General features: G+C 44.5%; 2 long non-coding RNA genes across 2 annotated transcripts; both read right to left on the bottom strand.

The window, feature by feature from the left end:
* Positions 1-3,629: 3,629 nt before the first annotated feature.
* LOC131723346 (uncharacterized) lies at positions 3,630-5,408 on the bottom strand. Its single transcript, XR_009320243.1, has 3 exons — positions 5,195-5,408; positions 4,501-4,771; positions 3,630-4,302 (listed from the first exon to the last, which is right to left on the bottom strand). It is a non-coding gene; the product is annotated as an uncharacterized LOC131723346 (long non-coding RNA).
* A 5,504-nt stretch (positions 5,409-10,912) lies between these two features.
* LOC117965897 (uncharacterized) lies at positions 10,913-12,743 on the bottom strand. The gene is made up of 3 exons (XR_009320244.1): positions 12,454-12,743; positions 11,925-12,030; positions 10,913-11,563 (listed from the first exon to the last, which is right to left on the bottom strand). It is a non-coding gene; the product is annotated as an uncharacterized LOC117965897 (long non-coding RNA).
* Positions 12,744-16,277: the final 3,534 nt, after the last annotated feature.

Raw genomic sequence — 16,277 nt, 5'->3', positions numbered from 1 at the left:
ATTGGCTGGCTGAGTGACAAGTGGGGAGCTCCGATTGGCTGGCTGGGTGACAAGAGGGGAGCTCCGATTGGCTGGCTGGGTGACAAGTGGGGAGCTCCGATTGGCTGGCTGGGTGGCAAGAGGGGAGCTCCGATTGGCTGAGTCAGTGACAAGATGGGAGCTTCGATTGGCTGGCTGGGTAACAGGAGGGGAGCTCCGATTGGCTGGCTGGGTGACAAGCAAGGAGCTCCGATTGGCAAACGTCTAACGTCAGGGCCGGCATTAGGGCAAGGCAAGCAAGATAAATTAACCAATCAGCTTTTGAGTTAAGTTGACGATAAAAACTTCCGTTTAAAAAAAAAAAAAGTTATCGTGGGTTGACTGACAGAGTTTCCCAGCACCCAGTTTCTTTGTATAATCCCTGCCATGCTACTGTAGCCTATCAGGCTTAATGTTGAGCTGACTCGCTTGTGTTTCAACTGCCAGTTTCGGACACACAGGAGGGAGTGTGAAGTACTGGGACTTGTGAGGAAATTATTTATTTCAAACTGGCTACGGTACCTTTTGTTTTTTTAATAAATGCATTATTTAAGCATTCATTTTTGTCTGGGGGGGGGAAACCCTGCTTGCGTTTTAAAGAAAAACACGTCTGATACACGTCTGTCTCTTAATTCGACCAGAATACTGTACCTACTGTAAGAATAATCAAAAACCCATCACGATTTTCCAATACTTACTTTTAAATACAGGTACCAATCCCCACCAACCACCGTTATATACACTATATACTAGAAAACAAAAACAAAAAAACAGTGACAAATGTGGTCACTATACTCTCTCAGATCATTATAAGTTGGTTATATATAGCTAAATTGTATCATGCATCGTCTAGGTTATGAGCGCATGTGATCGAGTATTAATTCTTATACAATAACAAACGAATATAAAAAGAAAACTCGGGGGAAAAAAACTCGAACTTGCCTTAATTCAGGTCTATCCGCCATCTGTAACGTGAGCGATGCACCAGGAGGATTGTGGGTCCACAGTAAACGAATACGGAGTTCATGTTAATGATCCGCAAGCAGAATACCATGATCATAATCATCAAGCAGAATACCATTGCGGAAGTGCATCTTAATTTAGGCGTGGATCACCCTCCATAAGTATCATGTGACACACTTGCAGAAATTGAATGTTAAGCAACTTTAATGAAGTGCAGTTGCGAATCACGACCACAAGGTGTCAGTAATAGATTGGATAAAAATCAGATTCTGTACTTGATGATATCCGTGAACGCACCCTTAATGTCTCCCTTTCACAGCTGCCCGGTTCAGCGCAGTTAATTCAGAAGCGGTTCTGTAATTACAAATATTAAGGAAGAGCATTGCTACCTTACAAAAATAAATTAATAATAATAATAATAAAACACATATTTACATGAAAGGTCAATATCACGTATATATATATATATATATCAACAAGAAAAACGTAATTATTATTATTGTTATTATTTATTAGCCGAAGCACTTGTCCAGGCTGACTTACAGTCGTAACGAAATTTATGACGTAAATATGTGTTAAATAATATTACGTATATACATCATAAAGTAAAATGTAAATACAAGATATAAAATTATCTCGTAACTACGTGTTCAAAAATATCACTGATATACGTGACTAAGCAGGTGTTCACCGCGAGCTCATGGAACTCCAGGCCGTCCTCATAATACTCGTGCACCGCGGGGTACAGGGGACGTGCATTTAACTGATGCTCCCTCGAGACACGGGTTCTAGGCTAACCCCGATGCAGCTCCGCGGGGATGAGCAGGTGTTCAGAGCGAGCTCGTGGAACTCCAGCCCGGCCACATAATACTCGTGCACCGCGGGGAACAGGGGACGTGCATTTAAATGATGTTCCCTCGGGGCATGCACATTGAAGTGAATATAGAATGTCTGCATTTCTCAGCGTCGCTCTCTCTTTTTACAGCTGCGCTTGCGCATTGAAGTGAAATCGAAAGACTGCATTTCCCAGCGTCGCTCTCTCGTTTTACAGCTGCGCTTGCGCATTGAGGTGAATTCGAGAGTGCATTTCCCAGCGTCGCTCTCTCGTTTTACAGCTGCGCTTGCGCATTGAAGTGAAATCGAAAGACTGCATTTCCCAGCGTCGCTCTCTCGTTTTACAGCTGCGCTTGCGCATTGAAGTGAATACAGTGTCAGCGGGCGTTCACGGAGATAATTCTGCGCAGATCCTGTGCAGAATGTGACCAATTTATCCAATGACCTTCTATGAACTGGTCAGATTCTGTACATGATGATCTCCGTGAACGCACCCTTAAAGTCTCCCTTTCACAGCTGCCCGGTTGAGCGCAGTTAATTCAGAAGCAGTTAAAATGTTGGGGAATGAGGCCCTTCTTTTTTGCCTGCATACTCTTCACAGAGACAAAGCCCTCTCTGTATGCAAAGCCTCTTGATGGGCATGCAGGCAAAACAGAAGGGCATCATTTTAACACCTCCTACTCTGCTTCTGCCCTGGTATCAACACCCCCATCTTCCACTCCCCCCGCGGCCGGGGGCCCAAGCCCCCTCTTCATCCTCCTCTTCAGGGCACACTGCCCTCCTCCGTCTGTGGAGACACAACCAACATCGTTAGTTACAACCTGCATCATTACTTACAGTCAACACCCAGATTTACAACCACCACCACGACTCACAACCAACAGCATTACTTACCTCAGGAACTCACCTCCAGGACCAGGATTTGAACCACCATCTTCAGGGAGAGGAGGCCATTGGCATAGCCACTGCACCACCAGCTCTCACAGGAAAGCTTTCGTTCACACTATATATAAGCTCAACTAACACATTCTTTGAAACTAAGAAATTAACCAAGTCTTTGAAAACAAAGGAGGAACTCACCTGGATTTGAACTCAGTCCCCCAAGGTGAGCAGCACAGCATGCTAGTGAACTAGCCCACTGCACCACCTGTCTGCTTGTGACTGTCTTGCCCTCTAACCTTGTATATGAGGTTCACTTCCCTTGTCAGAGATCGCGCACTGCAGGAGTTGAGAATCCTGGCGCTGGCTGCACAGTTGCAGTCTTTCATGCCACTGAAGAGAGGAGGGATTATGAAACACACCCCTGTTACACAGCAGGGCTCGGAGGTAAATACCAGGGATACCAGGTCAATGCTATGAGTGTTAACACTAATCATATATATAATAACTGTGTGGCTTCCAGAGGAACATGTGTTTTTTTATATTGTGTTCCTCGTCAAGCTGTGGAATCTGAAGCTGCGCAGCAGAAATGATTCCACTTCCAGCAGGTTGACTTTGTGCAAAGTTTCTATTCTGATGTAAACTTTCATCCCCCCCGAGCACTGTACTGTCTCCACTAATTCATTATTACTGATGAACCAACGGGAGCGCCAAGCCTTCCTCAATAGGCAAAGCTAGCGCTGCTGTTCAGGGTGAGCGTGCCTCAGCACTGCCAGCAAGCACTCGGGCGCTGGGGAGCAAAACAGCACAAGTGCCTGGATGTCTTGGCTTTGCGGGAGTGAAGGGAGCTCTGTGAACACTGTCCTGTCCTTTCTGCAGAGGAAACAGAAGATTAGCATGGAAAGAGACCCCTTAGAGGAAGGACAGCGTTCTGATCAAGGACAGGTGGAGGGCCATGAAAAGGCTTCAGAGGCTTCTAGTCGTAGTTTACAGTTTGAGCCAATAAAAGTGACACGTTGTGTGTCTGTATTGTAGCTGTGATTACTGCCTGGTGATTGAGAATAAATATGTATAGATCCCCTTTCAGGGCTTGTTGTGTGACAGGATGCTGCATGGAGCCATGAAGAAGGGAAACGTCCACACAGTATGTATTTCCAAACGTCCGGATTTATTAAAGAAAAAGGCTTGGAAGTAAAACAATCTCCCCTCTACGAGCAATGGTAATGGAAGGGCTGCAGTCCCCAGCAAAAACACACTCTGTTACCCACAACCCCCTTTTAAAATAGCAGAAAGGAGAAAATGTGGTTTGTCTTACCAAACACACACGATGCAAACAGTCAGTCAATATGTAGCGGTATTGTGAAGCGGGATGTGGGGCTGCTCAATGCCTTGCTCACTGGGTGTGCTTCTATTCTTTTAAACAAAGTAAGGAGAGGAGAGGAGAGGGGGAGGACAGAGGAGAGAGGGGAGGGGTGGAGAGGGCAGCAGCAGTTTTCCTCAGTCCAGGAAGGACAGCTCCATGCACTCCACAGCCTCAGGGTGAAGCATGCGGGTCGCCAGCCTCTCCATATCATCCAGGCTCAACAAGCGCAGCCTCCGCTCGTAATCCTGAGAGAGAGGCAGAGGGAGAGACATAGAGTCACAACTACAAGCTGCACTACACCTGCATTTAATAGTGTCTGTGCTGCAGCTGTGATTGTGTGTGCGTCTCTGTGTCACTGTACAGCTGTGTCTGTGTGTGTGTGTGTGTGTGTGTGTGTGTGTGTGTGTATATTGCAGTGTCTGTGTTTATTGTGTTCAGGTTACCTTGTGTTGCTGCTGCAGACTCTCACTGCGTTGGCATGGCTTTAGTGTTTGTTCAGAAGAGCAGGCAGGCTGTGCCACACTGACCCGGGGTGAGGCGAGGCGTGAGAGGAGGGGTGAGGCGAGGGGTGAGAGGAGGGGTGAGCTGTGCTGTGCTGTTCAGCCTACCTGCCAGCGCCTTGCCTTTGTAGAGGAGTCCCTGTTGATTGACAGGTATGTTGAGCCTGTCAGAGACCAGACTCCAGACTGTGGAGACCTTCTCATCCTCACAGACCTGTCAAGAGACAAGAACACACAGACACACAGTCACACAGTGAGGGGATGAGCATTAAACACTGAAACTACATCTTCATCAGTTCGCAAGCCTCGAGTGAAGTGACATCCCTCATCTGCCACCATGCAAATGCACTTAGTGTCATTTCAAACGGGATTGAGATTTTAGCTCTTGAGCATAATAAGGCAATAACAACGTACGATTATAAACAATAAAGATGACCCCCAGTCAATATAGCCGGGGAAATCACACCCCCGTCAAACCGCACCCTGCTGATCAGAGCTCACAAAGACAAACACATTATTAAAAGCCACCCAGCAAACAGTCACAAGCGGGTCCGGACGGCCATTTGTTATCTAAAATGCGGGATTCAAAAACAACCGCTGCACTGAATAATAAACAAAGTAAACGAGATGCACTCACCTGGTTTAACGAGCGCTGTCCCTCGTAGTCTGTGTAAAACAATAGCAAACGCCTCCAAACATGGCATCCTTCTTCCACAAACTTATCACATGAAATAAAGTCGTTTCACACAGACACATGCCTCCGGCTGAGCTGTCCTCTGCTGTTTACAATTGGTAGCGAACTTCAGGGAGACAGACAAGGCTTTAGCTTTCATTTCCTATCCTATGCTGCCCTCGTGTGGACATTTAGTAGAACTGCTGTCGAGAAACTGATTTCAGTGTTAACTAATTCTGCTTCATAAAATCAAATGAAACCTGCTGAAAAACCTCACGTTAGCATACTGAAATACACACCGCTTGTAATTTTCCAATTTACTTAACTAATAACTGACACAAATATAAAATGTGACATTTCCAAAACTGACGCTGCTCTTTTATTAAACAACTGCTCTATCAATACAATGGTCGTTGTGAATCTTGGTTATATTTCTACGTCTGTGATTAAATTATTGCAAACGCCCGTATATACTTTCAGATACATTTTAAACCGCTATAAAAGAGAACTACAATTGATTCCTTCAGGCACGTTCTGGTTTAGAATCGTTGTTTTCTTTGGTTATTTCGAAACTGCCCGTTTTAAAATATGACTGATAGTGAAACAATTCTTCACTAGAAGCATGAAAATATAATATTTTTGAAATACTGACGTGGGCTGCTAGCCTGTGAAATGAAAAGGCTCTTGGGTCTGGCAAGCCAGTAACATTATTTCTGCTGTTTAATCTAGAACTGGTAATTGTAAACACTTGGCATTTAAAATGAACAACCCCAATACAAATACTTCAACACAGAATTTTATTTATTTTTTAAGTTGTAATTGTGTTTCTTCTGGATTTAAATATCAGTAATGAAGACTGAGTGCTTCAAACCTGGACTGAAATATTCAGCCTCAAAACTATATCAAAATAACAACACCTGAAGAAAGATTTGTGTTTATTGAAGAGAGCGCTGCTGTAGGAGAGCAGGATCGGGAGATTGGCGGGTAGGATAGTAGGGAGTACATTTACAAGAGGGACCCTAATTAACTGGGAATAAATTCATCATATTGTGTCGTTGGCAAGGTTACCTGAAAGCTGCGTCAATGTTATTTCATAACATTAGTTACGAACGTTCTCGTAACTTTACGAAAACCGTCCAAAGAAATGTTCTTTAAAAATTACTTAATGTTATCCTAACTTTCGAATAACATTCTTCTAACGTTCTGGGTACATCATTGTATTAGCTGGGTTACTATCCAATCTATTACTGACACCTTGTGGTCATGCTTCGCAACTGCACGTCATTAAAATTGTTGACATTTAATTTCTGCAAGTATGTCACATGATACTCGTTTCGTGTTGTTTGTATACTCTTAGTAAATTAATGGTACAACCAAAAATATGTTTTAAAACAAACACCATTTATTTATTTTCACAGCATAGAACAGCATAAACATTCTGCATGGAGAAATGTGATCGCACAGTTCCGTTTTCACAAAGCTGGTAAAGGATTTACTCGTGAGTCAGGGCAGTACATGTGCTTATTAGAGTGACTGTATCCTACTTACAGCGCATCGACTCAAACAACACGGGTGTAAAAAAAGCCCCCATAACTGACTCCTGTCACGCAATTAAGCGATCATTTTTTAAAAACTAGTTCCGTGAGTAAATCCTTTACCAGCTTTGAAAAACGGAACTGTGTGATCACATCTGTCCATGCACAATGTATTCCTTTTTAATTTATTGGAATGGCTGCTGCCCGCTAAAACTCACCGGAGGATGATTATTAATCCCTCCTAATAAACAATAATTATAATCTCTAATAGCCTAATAATCTGATTCTCAGGCGCACTGTCTACAACATTGACATTTAATCAGTAGAGGGGTTGGAGAGAAGAGGGGAGCTCCGATTGGCGGGCTGGGTGACAAGAGGGGAGCTTCGATTGGCTGGCTCGGTGACAATAGGGGAGCTCCGATTGGTTTACTCGGTGACAAGAGAGGAGATCCGATTGGCTGGCTGAGTGACAAGAGGGGAGCTCCGATTGGCTGGCTGGGTGACAAGAGAGGAGCTCCGATTGGCTGGCTGGGTGACAAGAGAGGAGCTCCGATTGGCTGGCTGGGTGGCAAGAGGGGAGCTCCGATTGGCTGACTCAGTGACAAGGTGGGAGCTCCGATTGGCTGGCTGAGTGACAAGAGGGGAGCTCCGATTGGCTGGCTGGGTGACAAGAGGGGAGCTCCGATTGGCTGGCTGGGTGACAAGTGGGGAGCTCCGATTGGCTGGCTGGGTGGCAAGAGGGGAGCTCCGATTGGCTGAGTCAGTGACAAGATGGGAGCTTCGATTGGCTGGCTGGGTAACAGGAGGGGAGCTCCGATTGGCTGGCTGGGTGACAAGCAAGGAGCTCCGATTGGCAAACGTCTAACGTCAGGGCCGGCATTAGGGCAAGGCAAGCAAGATAAATTAACCAATCAGCTTTTGAGCTAAGTTGACGATAAAAACTTCCGTTTTAAAAAAAAAAAAGTTATCGTGGGTTGACTGACAGAGTTTCCCAGCACCCAGTTTCTTTGTATAATCCCTGCCATGCTACTGTAGCCTATCAGGCTTAATGTTGAGCTGACTCGCTTGTGTTTCAACTGCCAGTTTCGGACACACAGGAGGGAGTGTGAAGTACTGGGACTTGTGAGGAAATTATTTATTTCAAACTGGCTACGGTACCTTTTGTTTTTTTAATAAATGCATTATTTAAGCATTCATTTTTGTCTGGGGGGGGGGGGAACCCTGCTTGCGTTTTAAAGAAAAACACGTCTGATACACGTCTGTCTCTTAATTCGACCAGAATACTGTACCTACTGTAAGAATAATCAAAAACCCATCACGATTTTCCAATACTTACTTTTAAATACAGGTACCAATCCCCACCAACCACCGTTATATACACTATATACTAGAAAACAAAAACAAAAAAACAGTGACAAATGTGGTCACTATACTCTCTCAGATCATTATAAGTTGGTTATATATAGCTAAATTGTATCATGCATCGTCTAGGTTATGAGCGCATGTGATCGAGTATTAATTCTTATACAATAACAAACGAATATAAAAAGAAAACTCGGGGGAAAAAAACTCGAACTTGCCTTAATTCAGGTCTATCCGCCATCTGTAACGTGAGCGATGCACCAGGAGGATTGTGGGTCCACAGTAAACGAATACGGAGTTCATGTTAATGATCCGCAAGCAGAATACCATGATCATAATCATCAAGCAGAATACCATTGCGGAAGTGCATCTTAATTTAGGCGTGGATCACACTCCATAAGTATCATGTGACACACTTGCAGAAATTGAATGTTAAGCAACTTTAATGACGTGCAGTTGCGAATCACGACCACAAGGTGTCAGTAATAGATTGGATAAAAATCAGATTCTGTACATGATGATATCCGTGAACGCACCCTTAATGTCTCCCTTTCACAGCTGCCCGGTTCAGCGCAGTTAATTCAGAAGCGGTTCTGTAAATACAAATATTAAGGAAGAGCATTGTTACCTTACAAAAATAAATTAATAATAATAATAATAAAACACATATTTACATGAAAGGTCAATATCACGTATATATATATATATATATATATATCAACAAGAAAAACGTAATTATTATTATTGTTATTATTTATTAGCCGAAGCACTTGTCCAGGCTGACTTACAGTCGTAACGGAATTTATGACGTAAATATGTGTTAAATAATATTACGTATATACATCATAAAGTAAAATGTAAATACAAGATATAAAATTATCTCGTAACTACGTGTTCAAAAATATCACTGATATACGTGACTAAGCAGGTGTTCACCGCGAGCTCATGGAACTCCAGGCCGTCCTCATAATACTCGTGCACCGCGGGGTACAGGGGACGTGCATTTAACTGATGCTCCCTCGAGACACGGGTTCTAGGCTAACCCCGATGCAGCTCCGCGGGGATGAGCAGGTGTTCAGAGCGAGCTCGTGGAACTCCATCCCGGCCACATAATACTCGTGCACCGCGGGGAACAGGGGACGTGCATTTAAATGATGTTCCCTCGGGGCATGCACATTGAAGTGAATATAGAATGTCTGCATTTCTCAGCGTCGCTCTCTCTTTTTACAGCTGCGCTTGCGCATTGAAGTGAAATCGAAAGACTGCATTTCCCAGCGTCGCTCTCTCGTTTTACAGCTGCGCTTGCGCATTGAAGTGAATACAGTGTCAGCGGGCGTTCACGGAGATAATTCTGCGCAGATCCTGTGCAGAATGTGACCAATTTATCCAATGACCTTCTATGAACTGGTCAGATTCTGTACATGATGATCTCCGTGAACGCACCCTTAAAGTCTCCCTTTCACAGCTGCCCGGTTGAGCGCAGTTAATTCAGAAGCAGTTAAAATGTTGGGGAATGAGGCCCTTCTTTTTTGCCTGCATACTCTTCACAGAGACAAAGCCCTCTCTGTATGCAAAGCCTCTTGATGGGCATGCAGGCAAAACAGAAGGGCATCATTTTAACACCTCCTACTCTGCTTCTGCCCTGGTATCAACACCCCCATCTTCCACTCCCCCCGCGGCCGGGGGCCCAAGCCCCCTCTTCATCCTCCTCTTCAGGGCACACTGCCCTCCTCCGTCTGTGGAGACACAACCAACATCGTTAGTTACAACCTGCATCATTACTTACAGTCAACACCCAGATTTACAACCACCACCACGACTCACAACCAACAGCATTACTTACCTCAGGAACTCACCTCCAGGACCAGGATTTGAACCGCCGTCTTCAGGGAGAGGAGGACATTGGCATAGCCACTGCACCACCAGCTCTCACAGGAAAGCTTTCGTTCACACTATATATAAGCTCAACTAACACATTCTTTGAAACTAAGAAATTAACCAAGTCTTTGAAAACAAAGGAGGAACTCACCTGGATTTGAACTCAGTCCCCCAAGGTGAGCAGCACAGCATGCTAGTGAACTAGCCCACTGCACCACCTGTCTGCTTGTGACTGTCTTGCCCTCTAACCTTGTATATGAGGTTCACTTCCCTTGTCAGAGATCGCGCACTGCAGGAGTTGAGAATCCTGGTGCTGGCTGCACAGTTGCAGTCTTTCATGCCACTGAAGAGAGGAGGGATTATGAAACACACCCCTGTTACACAGCAGGGCTCGGAGGTAAATACCAGGGATACCAGGTCAATGCTATGAGTGTTAACACTAATCATATATATAATAACTGTGTGGCTTCCAGAGGAACATGTGTTTTTTTATATTGTGTTCCTCGTCAAGCTGTGGAATCTGAAGCTGCGCAGCAGAAATGATTCCACTTCCAGCAGGTTGACTTTGTGCAAAGTTTCTATTCTGATGTAAACTTTCATCCCCCCCGAGCACTGTACTGTCTCCACTAATTCATTATTACTGATGAACCAACGGGAGCGCCAAGCCTTCCTCAATAGGCAAAGCTAGCGCTGCTGTTCAGGGTGAGCGTGCCTCAGCACTGCCAGCAAGCACTCGGGCGCTGGGGAGCAAAACAGGACAAGTGCCTGGATGTCTTGGCTTTGCGGGAGTGAAGGGAGCTCTGTGAACACTGTCCTGTCCTTTCTGCAGAGGAAACGGAAGATTAGCATGGAAAGAGACCCCTTAGAGGAAGGACAGCGTTCTGATCAAGGACAGGTGGAGGGCCATGAAAAGGCTTCAGAGGCTTCTAGTCGTAGTTTACAGTTTGAGCCAATAAAAGTGACACGTTGTGTGTCTGTATTGTAGCTGTGATTACTGCCTGGTGATTGAGAATAAATATGTATAGATCCCCTTTCAGGGCTTGTTGTGTGACAGGATGCTGCATGGAGCCATGAAGAAGGGAAACGTCCACACAGTATGTATTTCCAAACGTCTGGATTTATTAAAGAAAAAGGCTTGGAAGTAAAACAATCTCCCCTCTACGAGCAATGGTAATGGAAGGGCTGCAGTCCCCAGCAAAAACACACTCTGTTACCCACAACCCCCTTTTAAAATAGCAGAAAGGAGAAAATGTGGTTTGTCTTACCAAACACACACGATGCAAACAGTCAGTCAATATGTAGCGGTATTGTGAAGCGGGATGTGGGGCTGCTCAATGCCTTGCTCACTGGGTGTGCTTCTATTCTTTTAAACAAAGTAAGGAGAGGAGAGGAGAGGGGGAGGACAGAGGAGAGAGGGGAGGGGTGGAGAGGGCAGCAGCAGTTTTCCTCAGTCCAGGAAGGACAGCTCCATGCACTCCACAGCCTCAGGGTGAAGCATGCGGGTCGCCAGCCTCTCCATATCATCCAGGCTCAACAAGCGCAGCCTCCGCTCGTAATCCTGAGAGAGAGGCAGAGGGAGAGACATAGAGTCACAACTACAAGCTGCACTACACCTGCATTTAATAGTGTCTGTGCTGCAGCTGTGATTGTGTGTGCGTCTCTGTGTCACTGTACAGCTGTGTCTGTGTGTGTGTGTGTGTGTGTGTGTGTGTGTGTGTATATTGCAGTGTCTGTGTTTATTGTGTTCAGGTTCCCTTGTGTTGCTGCTGCAGACTCTCACTGCGTTGGCATGGCTTTAGTGTTTGTTCAGAAGAGCAGGCAGGCTGTGCCACACTGACCCGGGGTGAGGCGAGGCGTGAGAGGAGGGGTGAGGCGAGGGGTGAGAGGAGGGGTGAGCTGTGCTGTGCTGTTCAGCCTACCTGCCAGCGCCTTGCCTTTGTAGAGGAGTCCCTGTTGATTGACAGGTATGTTGAGCCTGTCAGAGACCAGACTCCAGACTGTGGAGACCTTCTCATCCTCACAGACCTGTCAAGAGACAAGAACACACAGACACACAGTCACACAGTGAGGGGATGAGCATTAAACACTGAAACTACATCTTCATCAGTTCGCAAGCCTCGAGTGAAGTGACATCCCTCATCTGCCACCATGCAAATGCACTTAGTGTCATTTCAAACGGGATTGAGATTTTAGCTCTTGAGCATAATAAGGCAATAACAACGTACGATTATAAACAATAAAGATGACCCCCAGTCAATATAGCCGGGGAAATCACACCCCCGTCAAACCGCACCCTGCTGATCAGAGCTCACAAAGACAAACACATTATTAAAAGCCACCCAGCAAACAGTCACAAGCGGGTCCGGACGGCCATTTGTTATTAAAAATGCGGGATTCAAAAACAACCGCTGCACTGAATAATAAACAAAGTAAACGAGATGCACTCACCTGGTTTAACGAGCGCTGTCCCTCGTAGTCTGTGTAAAACAATAGCAAACGCCTCCAAACATGGCATCCTTCTTCCACAAACTTATCACATGAAATAAAGTCGTTTCACACAGACACATGCCTCCGGCTGAGCTGTCCTCTGCTGTTTACAATTGGTAGCGAACTTCAGGGAGACAGACAAGGCTTTAGCTTTCATTTCCTATCCTATGCTGCCCTCGTGTGGACATTTAGTAGAACTGCTGTCGAGAAACTGATTTCAGTGTTAACTAATTCTGCTTCATAAAATCAAATGAAATCTGCTGAAAAACCTCACGTTAGCATACTGAAATACACACCGCTTGTAATTTTCCAATTTACTTAACTAAAAACTGACACAAATATAAAATGTGACATTTCCAAAACTGACACTGCTGTTTTATTTAAACAACTGCTCTATCAATACAATGGTCGTTGTGAATCTTGGTTATATTTCTACGTCTGTGATTAAATTATTGCAAACGCCCGTATATACTTTCAGATACATTTTAAACCGCTATAAAAGAGAACTACAATTGATTCCTTCAGGCACGTTCTGGTTTAGAATCGTTGTTTTCTTTGGTTATTTCGAAACTGCCCGTTTTAAAATATGACTGATAGTAAAACAATTCTTCACTAGAAGCATGAAAATATAATATTTTTGAAATACTGACGTGGGCTGCTAGCCTGTGAAATGAAAAGGCTCTTGGGTCTGGCAAGCCAGTAACATTATTTCTGCTGTTTAATCTAGAACTGGTAATTGTAAACACTTGGCATTTAAAATGAACAACCCCAATACAAATACTTCAACACAGAATTTTATTTATTTTTTAAGTTGTAATTGTGTTTCTTCTGGATTTAAATATCAGTAATGAAGACTGAGTGCTTCAAACCTAAACTGAAATATTCAGCCTCAAAACTATATCAAAATAACAACACCTGAAGAAAGATTTGTGTTTATTGAAGAGAGCGCTGCTGTAGGAGAGCAGGATCGGGAGATTGGCGGGTAGGATAGTAGGGAGTACATTTACAAGAGGGACCCTAATTAACTGGGAATAAATTCATCATTTTGTGTCGTTGGCAATGTTACCTGAAAGCTGCGTCAATGTTATTTCATAACATTAGTTACGAACGTTCTCGTAACTTTACGAAAACCTTCCAAAGAAATGTTCTTTAAAAATTACTTAATGTTATCCTAACTTTCGAATAACATTCTTCTAACGTTCTGGGTACATCATTGTGTTAGCTGGGTTACTATCCAATCTATTACTGACACCTTGTGGTCATGCTTCGCAACTGCACGTCATTAAAATTGTTGACATTTAATTTCTGCAAGTATGTCACATGATACTCGTTTCGTGTTGTTTGTATACTCTTAGTAAATTAATGGTACAACCAAAAATATGTTTTAAAACAAACACCATTTATTTATTTTCACAACATAGAACAGCATAAACATTCTGCATGGAGAAATGTGATCGCACAGTTCCGTTTTCACAAAGCTGGTAAAGGATTTACTCGTGAGTCAGGGCAGTACATGTGCTTATTAGAGTGACTGTATCCTACTTACAGCGCATCGACTCAAACAACACGGGTGTAAAAAAAGCCCCCATAACTGACTCCTGTCACGCAATTAAGCGATCATTTTTTAAAAACTAGTTCCGTGAGTAAATCCTTTACCAGCTTTGAAAAACGGAACTGTGTGATCACATCTGTCCATGCACAATGTATTCCTTTTTAATTTATTGGAATGGCTGCTGCCCGCTAAAACTCACCGGAGGATGATTATTAATCCCTCCTAATAAATAATAATTATAATCTTTAATAGCCTAATAAACTGATTCTCAGGCGCACTGTCTACGTAGACATTTAATCAGTAGACGGGTTGGAGAGAAGAGGGGAGCTCCGATTGGCTGGCTGGGTGACAAGAGGGGAGCTCCGATTGGCTAGCTCGGTGACAAGAGGAGAGCTCCGATTGGCTGAGTCAGTGACAAGAGATGAGCTCCGATTGGCTGGCTGGGTAACAAGAGGGGAGCTCCGATTGGCTGACTGGGTGACAAGAGAGGAGCTCCGAGTGGCTGGCTGGGTGACAAGAGGGGAGCTCCGATTGGCTGGCTGGGTGGCAAGAGGGGAGCTCCGATTGGCTGACACAGTGACAAGGTGGGAGCTCCGATTGGCTGGCTGAGTGACAAGAGGGGAGCTCCGAATGGCTGGCTGGGTGACAAGAGGGGAGCTCCGATTGGCTGGCTGGGTTACAAGAGGGGAGCTCCGATTGGCTGGCTGGGTGGCAAGAGGGGAGTTCCGATTGGCTGACTCAGTGACAAGATGGGAGCTTCGATTGGCTGGCTGGGTAACAGGAGGGGAGCTCCGATTGGCTGGCTGGGTGACAAGCAAGGAGCTCCGATTGGCTAACGTCTAACGTCAGGGCAGGCATTAGGGCAAAGCAAGCAAGATAAATTAACCAATCATCTTTTGAGTTTAGTTGACGATTAAAACCTCCGTTTTAAAAAAAAAAAAGTTATCGTGGGTTGACAGACAGAGTTTCCCAGCACCCAGTTTCTTTGTATAATCCCTGCCATGCTACTGTAGCCTATCAGGCTTAATGTTGAGCTGACTCGCTTGTGTTTCAACTGCCAGTTTCGGACACACAGGAGGGAGTGTGAAGTACTGGGACTTGTGAGGAAATTATTTATTTCAAACTGGCTACGGTACCTTTTGTTTTTTTAATAAATGCATTATTTAAGCATTCATTTTTGTCTGGGGGGGGAAACCCTGCTTGCGTTTTAAAGAAAAACACGTCTGATACACGTCTGTCTCTTAATTCGACCAGAATACTGTACCTACTGTAAGAATAATCAAAAACCCATCACGATTTACCAATACTTACTTTTAAATACAGGTACCAATCCCCACCCACCACCGTTATATACACTATATACTAGAAAACAAAAACAAAAAAACAGTGACAAATGTGGTCACTGTACTCTCTCAGAACATTATAAGTTGGTTATATATAGCTAAATTGTATCATGCATCGTCTAGGTTATGAGCGGATGTGATCGAGTATTAATTCTTATACAATAACAAACGAATATAAAAAGAAAACTCGGGGAAAAAAAAACTCGAACTTGCCTTAATTCAGGTCTATCCGGCATCTGTAACGTGAGCGATGCACCAGGAGGATTGTGGGTCCACAGTTTCCATGGCAACCCTGGTAAACGAATACGGTCTTCATGTTAATGATCCGCACGCAGAATACCATGTTGCATAATCACAATCAGCAAGCAGAATAACATGATCATAATCATGATCATGATCAGCAAGCATGTTCCCTAGAGACACGGAACCCAGGCGGACCCCCGTGCAGCTCCGCGGGGATGAGCAGGTGTTCACCCCGAGCTCGTGGAACTCCAGCGCGGCCACATAACACTCGTGCACCGCGGGGAACAGGGGACCTGCATTTAATTGATGTTCCCTCGGGACATGCACACTGAAGTGAATATAGAAAGTCTGCATTTCTCAGCGTCGCTCTCTCTTTTTACAGCTGCGCTTGCGCATTGAAGTGAAATCGAAAGACTGCATTTCCCAGCGTCGCTCTCTCGTGTTACAGCTGCGCTTACGCATTGAAGTGAATACAGTGTCAGCGTGCGTTCACGGAGATAATTCTGCGCAGATCTTGTGCAGAATGTGACCAATTTATCCAATGACCTTCTATGAACTGGTCAGATTCTGCACTCAAAAATGTCACGTATATACGTGACAAAGTAACACGTATTTACGAGAAATTAAATTATGACGTAACTACGTGT

This window comes from Acipenser ruthenus, chromosome 54 (assembly GCF_902713425.1).
Source record: "Acipenser ruthenus chromosome 54, fAciRut3.2 maternal haplotype, whole genome shotgun sequence".
NCBI classification, from domain to species: domain Eukaryota; kingdom Metazoa; phylum Chordata; class Actinopteri; order Acipenseriformes; family Acipenseridae; genus Acipenser; species Acipenser ruthenus.
Note: the sequence above shows the minus strand (reverse complement) of the source record. Positions and strands in the feature narration are given on the sequence as shown.